This window comes from Vulpes lagopus, chromosome 5 (genome assembly GCF_018345385.1).
Source record: "Vulpes lagopus strain Blue_001 chromosome 5, ASM1834538v1, whole genome shotgun sequence".
NCBI lineage: Eukaryota > Metazoa > Chordata > Mammalia > Carnivora > Canidae > Vulpes > Vulpes lagopus.
Window position 1 is genome coordinate 92583086 of NC_054828.1, and position 24605 is coordinate 92607690.

The 24605-nt window shown below is 37.4% G+C and overlaps 1 pseudogene; it reads right to left on the reverse strand.

The window, feature by feature from the left end:
* Positions 1-4245: 4245 nt before the first annotated feature.
* The window catches only part of LOC121491846, a 73030-nt pseudogene continuing 52670 nt past the window's right edge, over positions 4246-24605 (reverse strand).

Genomic DNA, 24605 nt, shown 5'->3' on the forward strand with positions numbered 1-24605 from the left:
AATAATCGGTTTTATTCCTTATTCATTACTTTTGCTCTATAGTCTACTATTGTCAAACAAGATACATGCATATTCTTTTTCCATCCGCAACATCCATCCATCCATTCAAATATATTTATTCAGTGCCTACCATGTGTCAAATACTGTCTTATGCACTAGGAATATAGCAGAATGCAATAGAGCAAAAATCTCTTCCTTCTTGGAGTTTCTATTTCAGTGTCAACAGGAAGATAATGAACATGATAAATAAGTAATTATATGCGGTATGTTAAATAGGGATGCACGCTAAGGAGAAAATAATTATAGTAAATGAAAATTGGAGGTATCAGGTGAAATTTTTTAATGTGATGACTGGAGAGGGTTCACTGGACGGTGAGAATGAAGCAGGTGAGCTTGCTAAGCAGATAGCTTGAGGATAGGCACATCAAATAAAGGAAACAGCAAGTTCCAAGTTCTGTAGGTGAGCTATAGCTGGAGTATTTGAGAAACAACAAGAATCTCAGCATGCAGAAAGAACATGTAAGACAATAAAGGATATAAAGTCAGAGAGGCAGTTGCAGGGGGTATGGGGAAGGCAGATCATGCAGAGGATTTTAGAACATAGTTATGCATTTTTATTTTGACTGAGTTGGGAAAACAAAAAAGAAGAGGTATATAATTCAATGCATGTTTTGAAAGGATCCTACTTGGGACACTTGGGTGGCTCAGCTCAGGTTGTGATCCTGGGTCCTGGGATCTAGTCCTGCATTGGGCTCCCTGCATGGAGCCTGCTTCTCCCTCTGCCTATGTCTCTGCCTCTCTGTGTGTCTCTGTGTGTCTCATGAATAAATAAAAAAATCTTTAAAATATAAAAATATAAAATAAATAAAGGGATCCCACTCTGCTGGGAAGAGACCTCAAAGAGAGAAAGTCAGAAAGGGACCTGGCTTGGAAGACTTAATACCTAGTTGTCAAGGTACGAGATGAAGGTTTACTGATCCAGCATGGTAGCAGCATTTGGTGGTGAAATGAGGTCAGGATTTGGATATATTTAAAAGTTGAGCCAACAGAATTTGAAGGCAAATTGTGTGAGGTAGGAAGGAAGAAGGGAAGGAAGAAGGGGAATCAAGAATAAGGCCAAAGTTTTTTACCTGAGCAAACAGAAGCATCTTTTGTTCTCACTTTTTAACCTCTTCCCCAATACTCAAAATTTCCCATATCCCCTCTTAGAATTGTATGTGATTGCCAGGAAAAGTGCCCATAGTCTGACCTCATGCTATCTATTGTCTCCCTTCTTTCTCTCAGAGCACTTGAAATCTTAAAATCAGTCTGTCTAATTTGAACCATCTAATTTTATTCCCCTGTTTAAAAATGTAGCCTGTACAGTTGGTCTCCCCTTTTAGCCTATCTCCACTCCTTTTCCAAGACACATCTAGTGCTGATGTTTGGTATAGGGATCCAGTTTCAATTAGGCCCCTGCACCAAACTTGCAAATAGCCCATTGTCAGCATCAAATGCCCATTTTTATCAGTGAGGATGGAATTAGGAAGAAACAGATAGTGAAAATAAGGTATAATATTCAAAGGACATTTAAATTTTTTTTTCTCATAGCTATTAAATCTGGAAAGTTCCATCACCCAAATAAGGTAGCTACACTTATGATGTGTGAATAGTAATGAAAAGCAATAGTATCCTTACAATCCATACTGCTTTACTTTTTGCCCATCAAAAAAAGTGTTCCTAGGGATCTCTGGGTGGCGCAGCGGTTTGGCGCCTGCCTTTGGCCCAGGGCACGATCCTGGAGACCCGGGATCGAATCCCACGTCGGGCTCCCGGTGCATGGAGCCTGCTTCTCCCTCTGCCTGTGTCTCTGCCTCTCTCTCTCTCTCTCTCTCTCTCTCTCTCACTGACTATCATAAATAAATAAAAATTAAAAATAAATGTGCTCCTGGGATCTCTGGGTGGCGCAGCGGTTTGGCGCCTGCCTTTGGCCCAGGGCGCGATCCTGGAGACCCGGGATCGAATCCCACGTCGGGCTCCCGGTGCATGGAGCCTGCTTCTCCCTCTGCCTGTGTCTCTGCCTCTCTCTCTCTCTCTGTGACTTTCATAAATAAATAAAAATTGAAAAAAAAAAAAAGTGCTCCTAGGGCAGCCCTGGTGGCTCAGTGGTTTAGCGCTGCCTTCAGTCCAGGGTGTGATCCCGGAGATCCTGTATTGGGTCCCCATGTCAGGCTCCCTGCATGGAGCCTACTTCTCTCTCTGCCTGTGTCTCTGCCTCTCTCTCTCTCTCTCTCTCTCTCTCTCTCTTTCTGTGTGTGTCTATGAATAAATAAATTCAAAAATATTTTTAAAAAAGTGCTCCTAGTACATTCTCACTTCACTATTTCTGCTAATATTCTCCTCTGTGTTTGTTTGAGCCCTGTCCATCATCAGAAACTCAGCTCAGGCCTGCCATTTTCATCAAGAAACCTCCTCTAAATGCCATAATGATTTTTGTTCCATGAATTTTTATAAGACTCTTTCCCCAGAGAACTTCTTTGGCCCTCTTTCACACTGTTTACTATTAGTTTTCTATGTGAGTAGATGTCTGACTTCCCCATATTTCATAGGCTCTGTGAGGGTATGGACTTTGATTTCTCCATAATGTTGTACACAAAACCAATGGCCAATAAATATGGATTGAAGTAAGTTCATTTCTTTGTCTAACCAATTTCCTTTAGCTCAGCAGTTATAGGTTTTTGGTGTTTTTCTTTCTTTCTTTCTTTCTTTCTTTCTTTCTTTCTTTCTTTCTTTCTTTCTTTCTTCTTTCTTTCTTTCTTTCTTTCTTTCTCTTTCTTCCTTTCTTCCTTCCTTCCTTCTTTCTTTCTTCTTCTTTCTTTTCTTTTCTTTTCTTTTCTTTTCTTTTTTTCTTTTGTTCAAGGTTGTGAAAAAGAAAAAGTCAATTTGTGTTGTCCTTCTTTCCTAAAAATGACCTGTACCCTCCATGGGCTTCTCCTCCCTGTACCCAGCTAAGAAAGTCCTCAATAAAATTATTCCACCCACTTGGAAGTCCATCTAATTTGACTATTAAACAATTGAATAAATAAATATTAAATGTGGAAATAAAAAAAAATAAATGTGGAAATAACCTTAGAGGATGGATCTTTTATCCTATCTGGGGACACTTTTTATGATTGCACTGTCTGATTCAGTAGCCACAGGGCATATGCAACTATGGAAATATGATTGATTCCTATTTCAAGGGTAACTGAAATTGATAATATGGTATAATGATAATATTCTGGATATACTGATTTAAATAAAATACGTTATTTAATTAATTTCTACTTTTAAAATTCCCTCTTAAAAGAGAGCTAGAAAACTTATAATTACATATGTGGCTTACATTTCTGGTTCACGTTTTGTTTCCTATAGAGAGTGCTATTCTGTAATGTGAATTGCAGACTGAATACTTGTAACGACAAGAAGCCAACTGCTTACCTAAGCAACATCCCCCCACCATTGTTAGACAACTCCAGAACTTAAATATGTGTGTACAAAATATGCTATCTTAAAATTCAAATCCATAGATTCTAATTATTATATTTCCATTTATAAAGAGCCAGCTACACTTTTCAAATATGCCAATTTCATGCAATTTATATAACACATTAACAATTTGCATCAATGTAAGAAACCTGCCAGACATTATATTTAACTAGATGCTTTAATCTAATCAATTTTGTTTGAATTTCTGGGACTATTTTAGACTAATGGGTGACCTGTTTGAATTTCAGGGACTGTTTTTAAGCTAACAGGATAGATAAACCTTGGAGTCTCAGCCAAATTATAGTATATGAGTAGGAGCCTCTTCCTCTTCTGGCCACTAGATTATTCTGTAGTCTGGCCACTGCTTTTTCCAGGCTTCTGTTATTCTTCTCACATTCCTCTGTTTGCCCTGTTGAAATCCTTATGATGCCTTTTTTACTCAGGTAAAGGCAAAAAACAGCCTTTGCAAACGTTTCTGTGCATGATAAATTCCTTTGATTATGGAGGATGAAACAAAGGTACTGTAGAAGAACAAAGGGAAGATCAATTCAATTAATTAAAAAAAATCAGCAGTTCAAATTCAGCCAACAGTGTTGGTTTCTCCCAACCCCGTTCCATCACATTAACCCTCTTCAAAATCACTACTCAAGGTACCTGAAGTGAATATCGACTTTAGAGTTATTTTCTTCCAGGCTTAGAGTGTTATGGTAATACTGACTCCGCAGAACTGTGTGACCTTCATGTGTGCTTTTCTGAAGACATAACTGCTGGCAGGATTCTGGGTCTGACAGTCATAGTGAATTTCGGTTGTAAACCAGAGATATGTAAACTTTGTGATTTTGCTGCTCTATGGAGATGGAACAGGGTATGAGAAATTCTCTGAAATTGAGAGGAAGTGTATGATTGGGTCTGATCTTTCCCTTTGTGTTCAGAACAATGCTAGGTTCTACTCCAATCTGAAGAGAAGTCTAATCTTACAGGAGTTATCACATCCATCTAGTGAGAAGTAGGCCCTGACCCTAGCTAAAAGATAAAGTACATAAAATGCATTGTGATGTAAGCCTGAGTTTAGGAGAAACAACAGTTGAGACACAATTCTATACATTAGAAAAGTGCTTTTGGTTCATATTGTGATTTTCTAGATATATTTATTTTGTCCACTGCAGTTATTATAGAGGCCAATTTTGGTATTATTATTAATACTATTATATAAAACATTAACAGGTTGAAAATGCAACAAACAAATATGTTGATAGTAGGAAAAATGCAACAACAAATATGTTGATAGAAGGAAAAGGTAACGAAATTGAGGTGTGGTGGAACTATGCTGTATTAGGTTGTCTCTAGATCATCCTCACTCCTTTAATATTCCTCATGGGACTGGCTACTTATATTTTGGTTTAATATTTTCAATTAAATATGCATAAGTTATGAAGATAGTAGAAGAATGATAATAGAAGGTAGCTCTCTTTATATGACAACTGGCACTCAGGGAGTGAAGGGATATGGTATCTGAGAATATGAGGGCACTTTTTTTCTGAGAAGGTGTATAGATATAGAAAAATAGAAATGTGATTCACCAGACATAAGTATGGCTTCATGTTGACGCTCATTAAAAACATGTCAGTTCAGATGGGGAATTTTTCCATCAAACCCTAGGTAAAAGAAACACTGTTTTTAGGGGAGGGCTGTTGTCTGGAGATTTTGGAGTGGGATCTGTTTTAGAGATTGTGGGCATAATCCCACCTCTATTTTTGATTTTGCTGACATAATATGACAAATACCAGTGATTAATGTTAGCCTTCAAGGGGCTTTGTGGAAGTAGTGGGGCAAAATTATTCAGAAGGGGTCAGTTTCTGTCATAGTAGAGGAGTTTTGAGGCCTCCCTCAACTTACAGAACCCTTTATATACAAGGCATACATTAGTTCATATTGAGCTCAAACTGATGGAAAACTGAATCAGAGAAGCTATTTTTGAAACTGCTGTTCAGTAGCCAGTCACTGTGTCAAGTCTGAAAAACATGCTCAAGTGGGTTAAATATTGCCATATGTGCTAAAGATGTTGCAGCTAAAATCCATAGTGCAAAGCTATAGAAGACAATGAACACACCTCAAGACCATGTACCATCTACTAGTGTCTAAGTGTCCATCACTAGGTGAATAAATATGTCACAAATATCTCAGAAGTGATAGTTTATATGCTGTAATATTATTTAGACATATAAAAGAATGAAATCTTGCCACTGACAACAACATGGATAGATCTAAAGAATAGAACCCTAGGAAAAATAAACCAGTCAGAAAAAGACAAATACCATGTGATTTCGTCATATGTGGAATTTAAGAAACAAAACATGATATAGTGTCCCTCTTCATTTCTCACTACAGTCTTCAGGGTAAATTTTAGTTCATCTGATATAAGGATGGCTACCCCTGCTTTCTGATGAGGACCATTTGAATAGTAAATGGTTCTCCAACCTTTTATTTTCAGGCTGTAGGTGTCCTTCTGTCTAAAATGAGTCTCTTATAGACAGCAAATAGATGGGTCCTGCTTTTTTATCCAGTCTGACACCCTGTGCCTTTTGATGGGGTCAGTAAGCCCATTCACGTTCAGAGTTACTATTGATAGATATGAGTTTAGTGTCATCATGATATCTATTCAGTCCCTGTATTTGTGGATTGTTCCATTGGACTTATTCTTAAAGGGGAATTTTGAGAGTCCCCCTTAAAATTTCTTGCAGAGCTGGTTTGGAGGTCACATATTCTTTCAGTTCCTGCCTGTCTTGGAAGCTCTTTATCTCCCCTTCCATTTTGAATGAGAGCCTTGCTGGATAAAGTATTCTTGCTTGCATGTTGTTCTCATTTATGACCCTGAATATATCCTGCCAGCCCTTTCTGGCCTGCGAGGTCTCTGTGGAGAGGTCTGCTGTTACCCTAATACTCCTCCCCATAGAAGTCAGGGACTTTTTTTCTCTTGCTGCTTTAAGGATCTTCTCTTTATCTTTGGAATTTGCAAGCTTCACTATTAAATGTCGAGGTGTTGAATGGTTTTTATTGATTTTAGGGGGGGATCTCTCTATTTCCTAGATCTGAATGTCTGTTTCCCTTCCCAGATTAGGAAAGTTTTCAGCTATGATTTGTTCAAATACATATTCTGGCCCTCTGTCCTTTTCGGCGCCCTCGGGAACCCCAATTAAATGGAGATTTTTCTTCCTCAGGCTGTCACTTATTTCCCTTAATCTATCCTCATGATCTTTTGTTTGTCTCTTTTTTCCTCAGTTTCCCTCTTTGCCATAAACTTGTCTTCTATGTCACTCCCTCGTTCTTCCACCTCATTAACCCTCATTGTTAGGACTTCTAGTTTGGATTGCATCTCATTCAATTGATTTTTAATGTTTGCCTGATTAGATCTAAATTCTGCAGTCATGAAGTCTCTTGAGTCCTTTATACTTTTTTTTTTCTAGAGCCACCAGTAGCTTTATAATAGTGCTTCTGAATTAGCTTTGACATTGAATTGTAATCCAGATTTTGTAACTCTGTGGGAGAGAGGACTGTTTCTGATTCTTTCTTTTGAGGTGAGGTTTTCCTTCTAGCCATTTTGCTCACTGGAGAGTGGCCAAAAACAAGTTGTATTGGGAAAAGGAGAAAAAGAAGAGAAAGAAGGAAAGAAAAAGAAAAAAAAGGAAAAAAGAAAAAAAGAGAGGAGAAAAAAGTAAAAAGAGAAAAGGGGGAGGGAAGCAAACAGAAATCAAAAAGAAAGAAAGAAAGAAGAAAGAAAGAAAGAAAGAAAGAAAGAAAGAAAGAAAGAAGAAGAAAGAAAGAAAGAAAGAAAGAAAGAAAGAAAGAAAGAAAGAAAGAAAAACAAAGGGGATTATCCTCTGATTCTGTATACTGTAAGTCCCTTGACTTCCCCTGGAACTTTCCAGTGCTCCAAGATCTATAAAGAACTTATTAAACTCAACAGCAAAGAAACAAACAATCCAATCATGAAATGGGCAAAAGACATGAACAGAAATCTCACAGAGGAAGACATAGACATGGCCAACAAGCACATGAGAAAATGCTCACATCGCTTGCCATCAGGGAAATACAAATCAAAACCACAATGAGATACCACCTCACACCAGTGAGAATGGGGAAAATTAACAGGCAGGAAACAACAAATGTTGGAAAGGATGTGGAGAAAAGGGAACCCTCTTACACTGTTGGTGGGAATGTGAACTGGTGCATCCACTCTGGAAAACTGTGTGGAGGTTCCTCAAAGAGTTAAAAATAGACCTGCCTTATGACCCAGCAATTGCACTGCTGGGGATTTACCTCAAAGATTCAGATGCAAAGAAACGCCGGGACACCTGCACCCCGATGTTTCTAGCAGCAATGTCCACAATAGCCAAACTGTGGAAGGAGCCTCGGTGTCCATCGAAAGATGAATGGATAAAGAAGATGTGGTTTATGTATACAATAGAATATTACTCAGCCATTAGAAAAGACAAATACCCACCATTTGCTTCAACGTGGATGGAACTGGAGGGTATTATGCTGAGTGAAGTAAGTCAATCGGAGAAGGACAAACATTATATGGTCTCATTCATTTGGGGAATATAAGTAATAGTGAAAGGGAATAGAGGGGAAGGGAGAAGAAATGGGTAGGAAATATCAGAAAGGGAGACAGAACATAAAGACTCCTAACTCTGGGAAATGAACTAGGGGTGGTGGGAGGGGAGGAAGGCGGGGGGTGGGGGTGACTGGTTGGCGGGCACTGAGGGGGACACTTGATGGGATGAGCAATGGGTATTATTCTGTATGTTGGCAAATTGAACACCAATAAAAAAATAAATTTATTATGAAAAAAATTTTAAAAAAAGAAACAAATGAAAAAGGAAAAAATAGACTGGTCAAAATCATTCTTTTTTTAAATTTTTCAGACAGAGAGAGAGAGAATGTGTGTGCACATGCTTGGGGGTGGGAGGGAAGAGCAGAAGGAGAGAGAGAATCTCAAGCAGGCTCCACTCCCAGCATGGAGCCTGACACAGGGCTAGATCTCACAACCCTGGAATCATAACCTGAGCCTAAATCAAGAGTTAGATACTTAACTAACTGAGCTAACCAGATTACCTGAGACTCTTAACTACAGAAAACATATATTTAGGGATCCCTGGGTGGCTCAGTGGTTTAGCACCTGCCCCTGGCCCAGGGCATGATTCTGGGGTCCCAGGATCAAGTCCCACGTCAGATTCCCTGCATGGAGCCTGCTTCTCCCTCTCTGTGTGTCTCTGCCTGTGTCTCTGCCTCTTTCTCTCTCTCTCTCTTTCTCTCCTCTCTCTCCCTCTCTTTCTCTGTCTCTCATGAATAAATAAATAAAATCTTTGAAAAAAAAAAGAAAGAAAACATATTTACCAGGGGGGAGGTTAATGGGGGGATGGGTAAAATATATGGAAGAGATTAAAAGTACACTTATCTTGAGACACCTGTCTGGCTCTGTTTGGTAAAGCATGAGACTCTTGATGTCAGAACTGTGAGTTTAAGCCCCAGGTTTGAATGTAGAGATTACTTAAAATTAAATGTTAAAAACAAAATAGTATATTTATCTTGATGAGTGCTTAGTAATATATGGAATTGTTGAATCATTATACTACACTGAAATTTAAAAAAATAGAAATTTTATTTATTTATTTGAGAGAGAGAGAGGACAAGCAGAGGGAGGGGCATAGGGGAGGCAGACTCACTGCTGAGTGTGGGGACCACGTGGAACTGTATCACAGCACCCTGAGATTGTGACCTGAGCCAAAGCCAGACACTTAACCAACTGAGCCACCCAAGTGCCCCTAAACTGGGATTAGAAAAAAGAGCATTCAATGTCTTCTTTATGAATCATCACCACAGCTAATTTTGGTTACAGAAGTATAAACAGAATTTTTTGTGATTCAGTTGAAGAGAAACAGAAAGCAAAGAAATATTTATTGTTATTCATGTAAAAGTGAAGTTATTTGACAGAAGCTGGTGCTGTCTTAAAAATTATAACTGGAACTAGGGAGACAGTGTCGTTGCTTCTAATTTGCTAGTATTTAGAGCAAATTGACACGGAAATGCTAATCAGTCTGCAAGTATGCACAGCACCGTCTCACACTAATCACATGCAACAAGAATGAATGAATACAGGCATTTGGGAAGGAAACAAAGAGAACAGATTCTCAAAAGAACTGTGTTGGGGTGGATCTGCAGTTATCTGTAGAAAGCATACACCCAGGTGAAAATGATATATCCTTCCTTTCCTCTTATTAATGATATTCCTAATAAACCAGACCTACTCTACGTCAATCAAAATATCCATGAATTTTTGACTGAGGGATTACTAGCAAAAGTCAGATCCTGTCTCTGATCCTGTTCATGTTGCTCCAAAATCCTGTATGTTTGTTTTCTATACAATCCACATCCTCAAAGAGAGGAATGTTCCTGAAATATCTACCCCAGCTCTCCCTGAAAGGCTAAAGTAATATATTTTTAAAAAGCAAGTCTGATTCTCTACTTGATGGAAGAGGAAATGGAATGCTAAAATACTGGATTATATATCAAATATTTTTGTACCACAGACTACCTTTAATAGAAGCTGCTGTAGCTACCAGGTTATACCAGCAAACAGTCTATAGCCCTACAAAATTGGGTCCTGGTTTAATGTCCTTTCTTTTGTTTAACTTCAGAAGTTCCTACATTTGCTGCCAGATAGATTATAATCTGAAAAAAGGACACAGGTCATCAGGGTCATCAGGTCAGGTCATCAGACATTTTCTGACATTATCACCCATCTTTTGTCCAGGGTGTCCATTTGATAGGTGTTTCCATTTGGCATTATTTATGAAGTGCTTATATTTTAAATATTAAAAGTTTAAAACGTTAAAAGTTTTAAACATGAAAGGTAGATCAAGGAAAAGATAGAAAATAATCCTTCCCTTAACAACACTGTGTTTTGGTGGAAGAGATGGAAAGCACATACCATACATACATATCACAGTGATAAGTGTTATGAAGAAAAATGAAGTAGACCGATGTGCATGATAGGATGCAAGAGGAATTTTTCTTGAAATAGAAAATGAGGATGGGAGTACCACGAGCAAACACCCAAGTGAAAGTTCTGGAGTTGGAAGCAAGCTCGGTTTATTCAGGGAACCACAAAAAGCCAGTGGTTCTGGAGTTACATAAACAAGGAAGAAAATATTAAGGGAGTGATTCAGAAAGGCATACCAGAGCCAGGACAAAGAGGAGAATGGTTTTCAACTCTGAGGAAGCTGTGGAAAAAAAATGAATACCCTGTCCCTTCCCCCCAGAGAATCTGATGTATATGGTCTTGGATATGTCTGAGGCATAGGTATGTTATCAAAGCTGTACATGTTATATAAATGTAAATCCAGTTTAAGAAAAATCAAAGAAGGGTGTGTAGGCCATCTTTCCTTACCTTAAAATATGATAGAAATTCCTTCCAGGGTTTTGGATGAAAGAGTGAAAAGATTTGATTCATTTACTGGATGTAAAATTTTGGAAAGACTGACAAAAGTGCAGGCATTGGAAAGATAATCTGATCTAGAATCAAGAAAATCCAGGAAATGGTTGAATTTACTTTTTAAGTTTTCACAATATGCATTGTTTAGAACGCAGCAAACAAAAAAATGCACTGTGGACCACTGTGTTTATTGGAATAGTGGGAAACAGAAACATGTTTCTCAAAATACTGGTTGATAGTATGATTCATTTCATATTTTGCAGCTTAGAATTGAATGGAATTATTTTTTTAACCCATTGATGGTAACTGTTGTTTCTCTAGGCATTATTTGATTTTTTTTTTTGAGAATGAATTAAGAATTATAATCCGGTCACATTTAATTACACATTCATTTATACTGGCATAATGCAAAAACCATTAATGCACATGTGTACCAGATATCAGCAACCTTGGAAATGTTTTAGTAAATAAGACAGTTTTGTCTCATATTTTATGCACAAGTAGTCAAAATATTGTGAAATATCTACTGATATCAAAACAAGTGTAAAGTAAAGGAGAGCATAGAGCATAAGGAGAAAGATCATTCCTTTAAAAATAATCAAACTTTTTTAATGCTTAAAGAACTCTGTTAGGCTTCTACAGAGTAACAGAACCAAAAGGGTTTGCGGTACATATATCCTATTTATAAATTATATATATGTGTATAAACTAATATATATTTTATATAAATTTATATATTATATATATAAATTATACACACACATACACATACACACACACCCTAGTTTGAGTCTGAAGGAAGGCCAGAAATTGCTGTAGAACCAGGAAGAACCAATGTTCCAATTCAGAAGTTACCAGGTTGGAGAATTCTCTTACTCTTATTCTCTTACTCAACCTTTGTTCTAAAGCCTTCATCTGACTGGATGAAGCTCACCCACATTATGAAGAGCAATCAGTTTTATTCAGTCTTCAGACTAAGAAGTTAATTTCATCCAGCAACACCCTCACAGAAACACCTAGAGTAATGTTTGACCAGATATATGGGTATTCTGTGTCCCATTCTAGTTCACATATAAAATTAACTGTCATAAGAGCTTTAAGGCTTACTTTTTCCCACTTATTTCTATAATGGAATCTAATAAATTAAGACTATTGCTAATTATGGGCACTTGAGTGTCTCTGGTTGAGCATCTGCCTTTGGCCCAGGTCATGATCCTGGGGTCCTGGGATCGAGTCCTCATCAGGCTCCCTGTGGAGAGCCTGCTTCTCCCTCTGCCTATGTCTCTGCCTCTCTCTCTCTCCTCTCATGAATAAATAAAATCTTAAAAAGGAAAATACTATTGCTAATTAAAAGAAGTAACTACCCAGGGAACAATAAATGATCTTATTTTTAGTGCAGTGAGCTTTTGTTTGTTTTGTCTTGTGTACTATAAGGTAAGTGCTATCTGTGCCTCCTGACAATGCCTAATGGCTGGTTTCAGCTGTGCATGGTCATTTGCTGTTTCAAGATATCAAATTCAGATACCTAAATTTTAACATATTTTAAGAACAGCAGCCATTACTAGCATCCATTTATACAATATACTTTTTGCTATCTCTCTCTCTCTCTGCACATATATATGCATATTACACACAGATATATAGCATACTGTGTATATGTATATCTGTGTGTGCGTATGTGTGTATTCCAAACATGATATCCACAGTACATGTCTCTAGCTATTCCCAAATGTTTCTAAGGGAACAAAATCACTCTAGTTGAGTATCATTGGGTTCTATAGATGCCTGAACAGTAGGTTGCTTTACAGTAAAACACTGAGCCTGGGGAATCCACCGCTTTATAGCCTCTGTTCTTTTCTGCAGAGAAACATTACTTCATTTCTGAAGGTTGCTCATCACAAACATGATAATGGCCTAGACAAGGAGCAGGCTGGGCCTCGAACTCAGAATATATCCAACAAGACCAGCTGGAGTACAAGAGAGTCATGGAGAAGTATCTCACTACAGCCACACAGTTGACAATAAACTTTCATTCATTAATAAGTACCCAGTGAGAATTTTTTCCTTCAATGTGCAGTTAAGTTCTAAGATTCAACTAAAAGATCATGTGTCCTCAATCTTTAGTTCAATTTTTTTTAGACAAAGGAGCTTCATTTAGACTTAATCTGGATTACTTCATCACTTGAGCATCTTGGGCCTCCTTTCAGTATAGTGAAGAGAGCCAGTTCAGCATTCCAAACTGCTTATATTGAAAATAGGCAACCTACAGAAATAGTAAACGTACCTTAATCATTAATTTTTTGCTTATTGTGGCTTGAACATCTCACAATTATATGTAATAGTTGTCATGAAAAGAGAGTATTTCTTTGAAGGATTTGTTAGGATGGCAGATCCACATAAGGAAGACTGAAAAATACAAAAAGTCCAATTTATTTGACTTTAACTACTAGATCTTGCAGATGAGAGCAGAAGGCACTAGGTCACTTCACTATCAACGCAAAATCTACAAACCCACAATGCCATTGTTGGTCAGGACCAAGGCAGAGAATTAGTGTTGTTGGAAGAATGGAAGAAAGCAGAGGTAAGGGGAACTTGTCACAGTATTCCATTCACAGAAAATCCACTTGGACTTAATAACTATTCTCTCAGTAGTATTTCTCCCATGGTATTTTTATTTTATTTTATTTTATTTTATTTTATTTTATTCATGAGAGACTTACTTACTTACTTATTCATGAGAGACTCAGAGAGAGGCAGAGACGTGGGCAGAGGGAGAAGCAGGCTCCATGCAGGGAGTACTGTGTGGGATTTGATCCCAGGACTGTGAGATCACACCTTGAGCCAAAGGCCGATGCTCAACCACTGAGCCACTGAGGCATCCCTCTTCCATGGTATTTTTTTTTTAAATTTTTATTTATTTTTTCTTCTCACAGCTTTTTTTAAAAAAAATTTTATTGGAGTTATGTGCCAACATATAGCTTAACACCCAGTGCTCATCCCGCCAAGTGTTCCCCTCAGTGCCCATCACCCAGTCACCCCAAACCCCCGCCCACCTCCCCTTCCACTACCCCTTATTCATTTCCCAGAGTTAGGTTCTGTCATGTTCTGTCACCCTCTCTGTTCTGTCACCCTCACTGATATTTTCACTCATTTTCTCTTCTTTCCCTATATTCCCTTTCACTAATTTTTATATTCCCCAAATGAATGAGAACATATAATGTTTGTCTTTTTCCGATTGACTTATTTCACTCAGCATAATATCCTCCAGGTCCATCCACATTGAAGCAAATGGTGGCTATTTGTCATTTCTAATGGCTGAGTAACATTCCATTGTATATATATATCACAGCTTCTTTATCCATTCATCTTTCGATGGACACTGAGGCTCCTTCCACAGTTTGGCTATTGTGAACATTGCTGCTGTAAACATCGGGATGCAGGTTTCCCAGCGTTTCACTGCATCTGTATCTTTGGGGTAAATCCCCAGCAGTGCAATTGCTGGGTTGTAAGGCAGATCTATTTTTAACTCTTTGAGGAACCTCCACACAGTTTTCCAGAGTGGCTGTACCAGTTCACATTCCCACCAACATCACAATGCCAGATTTCAGGTTGTACTATAAAGCTGTGGTCATCAAGACGGTGTGGTACTGGCACAAAAACAGACATAGAGATCAATGGAACAGAATAGAGAATCCAGAAGTGGACCCTCAACTTTATTGTCAACTAATATTCAACAAAGCAGGAAACACTATCCACTGGAAAAAAGACAGTCTCTTCAATAAATGGTGCTGGGAAAATTGGACATCCACATGCAGAAAAATGAAACTGGACCATTCTCTTACACCATACACAAAGATAAACTCAAAATGGATGAAAGATCTAAATGTGAGACAAGATTCCATCAAAATCCTAGAGGAGAACACAAGCAACACCCTTTTTGAACTTGGCCACACAACTTCTTGCAAGATACATCTATGAAGGCAAGGGGAACTAAAGCAAAAATGAATTATTGGGACTTCATCAAGATAAAAAGCTTCTGCACAGCAAAAGAAACAGTCAACAAAACTAAAAGACAACCTACAGAATGGGAGAAGATATCTGCAAATGACCTATCATTTGGCTAGTATCCAAGATCTATAAAGAACTTATTAAACTCAACAGCAAAGAAACAAACAATCCAATCATGAAATGGGCAAAAGACATGAACAGAAATTTCACAGAGGAAGACATGGACATGTCCAACAAGCACATGAGAAAATGCTCTGCATCACTTGCCATCAGGGAAATACAAATCAAAACCACAATGAGATACCACCTCCCACCAGTGAGAATGGGGAAAATTAACAAGACAGGAAACAACATATGTTGGAGAGGATGTGGAGAAAGGGAACCCTCTTCCCGTGGTATTTTAAATGCTTTTTTCTTTTCCTGAATTCATAAAATTAGAAATCTGCATTATTAGCAGCTCTGGTCTCCAGATCTTAACTATGGTTCCTTTCTTCCTATATATGTCTTCTATGCACCTTTAAAATCTTTAAAATTTCATCTTCCATTTGGTCTTTATTTTCTCTGTGCAAGGCGCTCAAAGTGAGCTTGGGGCAAAAGAGGCTGTTTCATCTAAATATGGTCTTGAAAATTATACTAGTAAGTCCTCTACATTCATCAGTAGTCCTCCCTCTTTCATCATCCCATATCTCAAGCAACTGCACAGTAGAACTCTCAAAGATTTAAAGACATGTTTCCTCCTTTTATTTATATATATATTTAGGTTTAAATATCTTAATGGCTTTTTGGATCAAATAACTATTTGTGAATGTCATTTAAGTTCATTCTTTTAAATTGTCTCTTCTGTTATCTATTTGTATTTATGTATCATTATCTGTCAATTTATTTGAATTTTTAGGCCCACTTAATTTCTCTGGTCCATAATTAAGTATAAATTGACTCATTTTCAAAATAAGCTAATATGAATTCATTTCCATTTTTTAAACTATTTTTAATAAATTTCTAGCTTAGGCTTTCATCTTAAATTCTTAAACTCTCAGTCTCTTTTCTTACAGAGTATTTCTTCTTAAAGTAGGTAGATAGATACTATTTTTTTCTTCTCTTGTTATTCCTACTCTGGCATTATATTTTTCTCTGTATTGGTTTTGTAAAACTTTCATTGAGGTCACTCTGGACCTCATCCCAAGAAAATTACTTCTCTGCTATGTAATCAAGATCTATTATTTACTTAAACCTCTCACCCACTTTAAATACTTCTTTATTCAAGGTTTCCAAGTATTTTTTCAAGGCAAACTTTTTTATGCTTTTGATTTGTCCAACTTGCTGCTTTTCACCCCAGGACTAAACCAAGGCTTCAGGGAACAGTAGGATATCTCAGGTACATGTCCTATTGACCACACATATTTTCTGTTTTTTTCATCATTGTTAAACCTCATCTTTCAATTCCCCAAATGAAGAATTTAGCCCTTTTAGGTCCTGTGACATAACAGAAAATATATGTTGGTCTCTGTCCTACCCCACCCTGGTTCCTAGCAGAGAGCACCTAAAGCCATTGTAATTTCCTAAGTAAGAAGAGCATTAGGAGCATCTTTTGTTCTAATATTTGGTCTTTGACTCCTATTCCTGACACAGGGCTCCTGAAATCCTTGAAATACCTGGGGGGATAGAAGTAACTTTTGTTTTAATGAGGTGACTCTGGGTGGGTTCCTGGATATTTTATTTTTGTATATTTTTATTGGAGTTCAATTTGCCAACATATACTATAACACTCAGTGCTTATCCTGTCAAGTGTCCCCCTCAGTGCCCATCACCCAGTAATCCCATCCTCCTTCCAAAAAATAGACCTAATAGACCTATCCTATGACCCAGCAAATGCACTGCTGGGGCTTTATCCAAAAGATCCAGATGCAGTGAAAGACCGAGACACCTGACCCAATGTTTATAGCAGCAATGTCCACAATAGCCAAACTGTGGAAGGAGCCTCAGTGTCCATCGAAAGATGAATGGATAAAGAAGGTGTGGTGTACACACACACACACACACACACACAATGGAATATGACCCAGCCACTAGAAATGACAAATATCCACCATTTGGGTTCCTGGATATGATAAGGTCACTGGAAAGAACAGGCCATGATTATTAGAAGTTTGGAATTTTCAGCCTAGCTCCTCATTCTTCTGAGAAGGGAAAATGGCTGGAAATAGAGTAAATGATCCATAAAGGCTATGTGAGGAAACCTCCATAAAAATCCTAAAGTACAGGGCAGCCCCGGTGGCGCAGCTGTTTAGCGCCGCCTTCCGCCCAGGGGGTGATCCTGGAGACCCGGGATGGAGTCCCGCGTCGGGCTCCCTGCATGGGGCCTGCTTCTCCCTCTGCCTGTGTCTCTGCCTCTCTCTGTCTCTCTGTCTCTCTGTCTCTCTGTCTCTCTCTCTCGAATAAATACAAATCTTTTTAAAAAAATCCTGAAGTAAAGGGTTCAGAGAGCTTCCAAATTGGTAAATATTTCCACAGAGAAGTGTCACCCAACAACTCCACAGGGACAGAAGCTCCTGCAGTGGGACCCTCCCAGACCTCACCTTATGTATCTCTTCATCTGACTGTTCATCTGTATCCTTTATCATATCCTTCAATGAACTGGCACACATGTTTTCCTGATTTCTATGAGCCATGCTAGCAAATTAATCAAACCTGAAGAATGATTTGTGAGAACCTCTAATATGTAGCCAAACTGGACAGAAGTTGTCCTGGAGATACCACTTGGGAATAGTATCTGAAGTAGAGGAGAATCTGGTGAACTGAGCCCTTAACCTATGGTATCTGACACTGTCTCCAGGTACATAGTGTTGGAATTGAGTTAAATTGCATGGCACTCAACTGGTGTTGCAGAGAATTGCTTGGTGGTATGGGGAACCTCCCCACACCACACAAAATGGATTTGAGAATCCGAATCCTTTTAGATCCCCCCCCATTCTTCCCAACTGAAGTAACAAGCCAGGTTCAATAGATTCTATCTTGTGTCTGAAGCATTTTTGTATCTCCCTGGCCTGAGGTACATGCTAAATGTCATCTGCTTTTGTTCTCCGTGTGGTTTCTGATGTCTCAGCAAAGAAGAGTAGGGAGAAAGAGGGCAATGCAAGTAAAAAAGAGGAAATGAGGGCCTTCCATATGAACTGGGATTTATTTACTCTGAAAATACCTGAATTTAAATTAAATGCATCTTGCCAGCACAATTATTAATTTTGTTTCAAATTTGCCCATTTGATCTGAGAGTTTCATTTTTTTTGAGATATTACAATAACTATCTGTCTTTTGAGCTATCGTACTGTCCTCATTAAATGAAGAGAACAGTCACTCCCACCTCCTCAATTTGGGCCTTACAATGAAACACTCTAACATTAACAGATAATGGTGGGTATCGTGCTGAAATTTGGAAGGCTTCTCTCTTATTCATTGGACCCTAGATGTAAGCAGAAATAAATCCCAACTCTGGTTTTCCTATCCCAATAATAACACTACTGTTATCATCTAAACTACTCCCACTAAAAAATAAATAAATAAAAAATAAACTACTAAACTACTCCCACTATCTATCTACTCAAAACGAAAGAAATATCTGGACAAGTATGTACCAACTCAAAAATGGCCTAAGAGTGCTGAGCCTCCTAAACATGAATATAGAATAACATTTTTATCCAAACTGTAGTTCTTCCTTTTCCTTCTCCTCCTCCCTTTCCAGATTCTCTAATTCTTTCCTCAAGAACTGAATTACAGAAAGAGTAGTAAGTTTAACAATACACTCTCTCTCCTTTGGTATCTTTTATCAACATTCTCTCCAGAAAAAAAAAAAAAAATTCTCTCCAGGATGGGCCACATAATTAGCAGGCCCAGTGCAAAATGAAATGCAGAGCTTCTTCTTAAAAATGATGAAGGGGGGGATCCCTGGGTGGCGCAGCGGTTTGGCGCCTGCCTTTGGCCCAGGGTGCGATCCTGGAGACCCAGGATCGAGTCCCACGTTGGGCTCCTGGTGCATGGAGCCTGCTTCTCCCTCTGCCTGTGTCTCTGCCTCTTAGTCTCTCTCTCTCTCTGAATAAATAAATTTAAAAAAAATGCTTATTAAAAATGATTAAGATTGTCAATAAGGAGACAGAAGGGCATTAAACTATATCTGAGGCCATCCTGAGCAGGAGCACCACCCCCTGGAAGCCAGCCTCAGCTCTATCACATTTCCTTTGGAGCTTTCCCCTCTCTACTCCACCTTCCTTTTCCTGCTCTATATCTTGCCTCCCTTCTCTTTCCTTTTTTCTCCTTCACTCCTCTCTTCCTTTTTTCTTGTTCTGCTACCTCAATGAGTAATTGTGAAGATTAATCCGTTTTATAAAGTTAGAATGTTTAATAATCCAAACACAATAAATAACGATAGTTAATATCACTACTTTCCCTCCCTATACCTAATATTCTCCTGATTTCTTATTCTTCATTGATTTTCTCTTCTTTCTTTTCTCTTTGATAAGGGTTTACTGAGGGACTCTCATTCTCTATATAGACATTCCTTCCATTTTACTCTTTTGTTCTTTTTTTTACGTTTCTTGTCCCAGCAGACATATGCTATATAAAGAACGGAAATGATGGAAGAATGACAGAGTTGGCAATGTTATCTTTTCTTCTTCTTTGGAAGCTGAGATATCAATGGCTGGGTACAGACTACATATATCATAAAAGGGAAACACTTTAAACGTTGACAAAATCAATATGAGTACAAACTGGGCTCTCTTTTGAAAGGATAAATTAAATCCAGAAAGAAGTGAACCTGATTATTTTGCTTCTAAAGCTCCTGAAACCACAAAGTCACTTCTTTGCTGATAACTGCCATTGCATTTGCATATAAAACCCAACCGTTATTCAAAATGGAGTTTAAATTTGGTTTCATTCACATATACTTTTCCAACTCAACTCCAAGATCAATTCTATTTGCATTAATGTATTGGAGCTCTGGAAGCCAAGAAAAGAAACTATGTTGGTTTATTTGTGTTTATTTGTGTTAGTGCACATGTAGGGCAATGCAGTTTAAGGACTGGGCTTTCAGAAGGGAATCCAGATAGAAAAAAAAAAAAATTAAAGCCAACAAAGGAACAAAAGGCTTTTAACACACATTGATTGCACACACAGTGGTACACTTAATAAATGGCAAGTGATGTGTTTTGAACTGTATGTACATTTCAGTGACATTTCTTTAGGGCCATAACATTGGCTCAAAGGAAATAGATCCATTTATCTTCTGACCAGTGGCACCAAGGATTTAAGAGAGTCCAGAGCTCAAATTTTAACTTTTGAGGTACAAATATTTTAATAGTTAACAACTCCGATTTATTCATGATCAGTGAAGGAGGGAAGCCATCCCAAAAAGAAGTCTAGCATTTGAGACCCAGATAAGATATTCGGAATAATTTCAAACTTGGTTGTGGCCTATCAGAAACTGAGGCAAGAACAAACACTGAGACTCCCTGCACAAAGAAAAATATGGATCACTTCATAGCCCTTACTTCTGAATTTCACCTTTTTTTTTATTTATGGAGAGAATACAAAATGCAAATGTATAACTCAGTGGATATTCATAAGTACACATACCTACATTTCCATTGTTCAACTTGAGTTGCTCCAAAATTTCAAGACTCCAGAAAGTTTTGTTGAGCACCTCCCAGTCAATAACCCTTACTCAAGGTGAACCATTTCTGGTTTTGCTACTGTTGACTTTCATGTAAGTGGAGTGATAAAAATGCTGGTTTGTTTCTGGGTTTGTGCCTACTATGTTACTGTATATAGCAGGACTATATACAGTGTTTTGATAACTCTGTAGGGTCCCACTAAATTTGCATATTTACCCTGCTATACTGCTCCTGGACCCCTGGAATCTTTCTATTTTGGGGCTATTGTGAATAAATTGTCATGGGCATTACTATACACATCTTTTGTCTAGTTTAGTTTTATTTATTTTATTTTTGATTCATTTCTCTTTGATCTATGCTTAATAATAGAGCTGCTGAGCTATAGGTTATTCTTATATTTTTAGTATTACTAGATATATACAGTTCTTCCTAAGTGATTATAGAAATTGATACACTCACCATGAATGTATGAATGTTTTAGCCACTAGAAACCATAGCTTATCCTTGATGCCATTAGTCTTTCCTGCCATTCTGAATGCTATCATTGTGGTTTTAATTAGTATTTCATGATAAATAATGCTTTTCACCCAGTTTTAAGCTTTTTACCCATTTTTTTTATTTTGGAAAATGTATGTGCCTGTGAGTGACTTTTTTATGGATTTGTAGGAGTTATTTAAATATTATCTGTAAATGAGTCCTTATGCACATACTTGTATTGTAAATAATTATCTCTCACTCTGTGGGTTAACTTTTCACTTGCAATGGTGACTTTAAATCAATAGAAGTTCTTAATTTCAACTTAGTAAATTTATCAATCTTTTAAGTGTTTTAAGAAAGTATTGACTATCCTAAGTTTATTAAGATACTCTTCTATGTTTTCTTTTGAAGTTTTATTATTTTACATGTCATATTCAAGTCTATGATCTATCTCAAGCTAAGTTTTATATGTGGTATGAGGAAGGGCAGAGTTTTATTTGTTTCTCTTGTTTCATACTCATATTCAATATTTAAATAAAATTTGTTGAAAAAGACAGGTCTTGTCTTTTTTAAATGGAATTATCACTTTGGAAGCTATATCTGGCATATCCCTGCAGTGTGCAATCCCAGATGGATGTAACATTTTCTCCAGCTAATCATTGATAGCTAAGTCCTAGCATGGTGTTCATGTTTTTAACATGAAAGTAACACTTTCTTATATCATCCCAACTGAAAATTTCATGTTTCATGCTACATTCCTAATGGAAAAAACATTATTAAATTAAACAACTTTTTAAAACTTTTTAAAAAAATTAAAATAGGATATATTCCAATAAAAGATATGTAGGAAGGTTAATGTTAGATGGTTCCTGTAGTCTGATGAATAGATGTTTTCATTCTCCTCAGAAAGAATTCTATTCCTGGAATACTGCACAGAATACTGCACAGTTGCCTTCTCCTCATCTCTCCTCTCAAATCTCATAGTTGCAGTTGTCTCACAGAAGTGACTAAATCTCTACTGATTAGCTGACACACTGATAAATACCTTATCTGTTAGCTACAAAAAAGTTTCTCTAAGATACAGTGTGTATTTCCATGATTTTGAGCTTCCATTCCTCAGCTGGTTGCTATCTAGCATATACGATAGATTTTATTTTATTTTTTTTGGTACAACCAGGAACTGTATCATACAGGAGAAGGGGACTATGATGATTTGAAACTCATGGCCCACATCAGAGGCAGAGACAAAGAAATTATATCTGAAGTGAAAATGAAAAGTAGAGTGACAAGGGATGGCTGTATGATGCCAAATGAATAAAAGCAACCAAATACCAAAATAATGTCTTAAATCTATACTATTTCCTAAAAACTTTCTACCTAATAACTTCTTTGGGTAACAGTATGCTGGTTTTGATGGAACTGCCAAAACTCCAAAAGTTCATAGTGTTCTAAGCCACTATCAGCTATTGATATTGGCCTAGAATAATTCTACCATTATTTCATCATTTATTTTATTATTATAATATTAAATTAATGACATTACATAACAAAGGTTCAGTAGAAGAAAATCAAAAACAACCTGAGGAAGAAGGTGTCAGTGAGATTAATCTAAAAACTTGAGTCCCATAATGGGCAAGATAAGCATGGTGAACTAAGAGTACTGCTAAAGTACATTTTCCTAGTAAACACCTTTCCTATGGAGGGAAGCCCCTCACACACAGAAAAAGATAGAATATGCATTCTCCTGTGACTTCTATCTGAGCTATTGTGAAATTAATTGGAGAAGATGGAGAAAAACCCATCCACTTTCACCGTTTTTGTTGTTGTTGTTGTTGTTGTTGTTGTTAAAGAACCACCTCTGGTTGTTTAATGGAGATAGGCATCCATTCTCTCTCTCTCTCTCTCTCTCTCTCTCTCTCTCTCTGTTTCTCTCTCTCCCTCTTTCTTTCAAAAAATATTTTATTTATTTATATATTTATTTGTTTGTCTATTTGTTTGTTTATTTAATAGTGAGACAGACAGAGAGACCTCAAGCAGGAGAAGGGAGAGGGACAAGCAGACACACACACACACATACACACACACAAAAGAGGGCATTTATATTTCTATCACCAGTTATGTTCTTATCTTTTCTAGTAAGATAATTATGGTGCAACATATAGAAAAATGGTGTCAAGAGTTGCATTGTCGGCTTTGCTTGCTGAAGGTCAGTGTGCTAACTGCATAGAGGAAAGCCCTCTAGTGGGAGCACATAACTGCATCAGGAGCAAAGAAGATAATATTAGCTTCCCTCTCTAAGCTTTTGTGATTGTTCTCCTATGCTGGAAGGGGATAATCAGAAGAGGACATCTTTGAGGAAGTTAAATCAGCTTTGTCTTGGTTCATTTGTATCAGCTTTCAGAATGAGATGGTATTGCCACTGATGAGTTTCTTTTAAATGACTGTTTTCTCTAGCAGTATTTTATAAATGGCTGTTGCATTAAAGAGTAAATGAAACTTCCCTGAAGAACACACTCCACCATGCTGTTAGTGTCTTTACTGACACATCTGTGAAGACAGATGAAGCCTAAAGAGCTAGCTGCAAACTAAGTGAGTCATATTTGTCTCCCAGGGATGTTTTATATGCTGCAAAATGTGACAAAGGCCATTACAGAGATTATATTTCCCAGCAATGAATCTGCTGTCCATCCTCCACTATTCCAAACATGCAGACAATTGCTATGGAATTACTCATGGTCCAGAAAGCAAGCAATCATTGACTGGCTGCCCCGATATTTTCCCTGAAGATAGGGCAATGACAGTAAATTTCTTAGGTTGAGAATGAATGTTGAAAAGTATTTAAAAATAACTTTCTAACTCCTAGTTTTGAAAAAAAAAATGTGTTCTGGAGTTTATGTTGACAAGCAAGTATATGTTACTGATGATTAACTACATGAAAATTTTCAATTCCACAAAATGTGTATTGTTAGTTTTCCTCTAAAATGGTCATCTCTGCAACCTGTTTACAGGTATTGGTCAAGTGAACTAAAATCCTCTTACTATTTACTGAGAATTTCTAAGCTAGGAATGGGTATTTGACCTTGAGATTATGGTAGCAAAATAAGATCACACATATGCAGCAGAAGTGTACAATTAAGTAGTAGGATATTTGATTGTATATCTGAAACCAATTCTAGTAGCACACTTGCCTGATGTAATAATTCCTAATTTTTCCAAGAAGTAAGTACAATTCAAGGTGGTTGTTAAAAGATGAATTGATTATTTGACAAGTACAAAATTGGGCTGTGCTTTTAAGACACTTGGATGCAGAAAAATGCATATGCTGCTTATTTTTTAAAAAATATTTATTTATTTATTTATGTATTTATTTATTTATTTAGGAGGGAGGGAGAGAGAGGGAGAGAAAGCGGGAAAGTGCACACACAGAAGCAGGGGGAGGGGCAGAGGAACAGAGA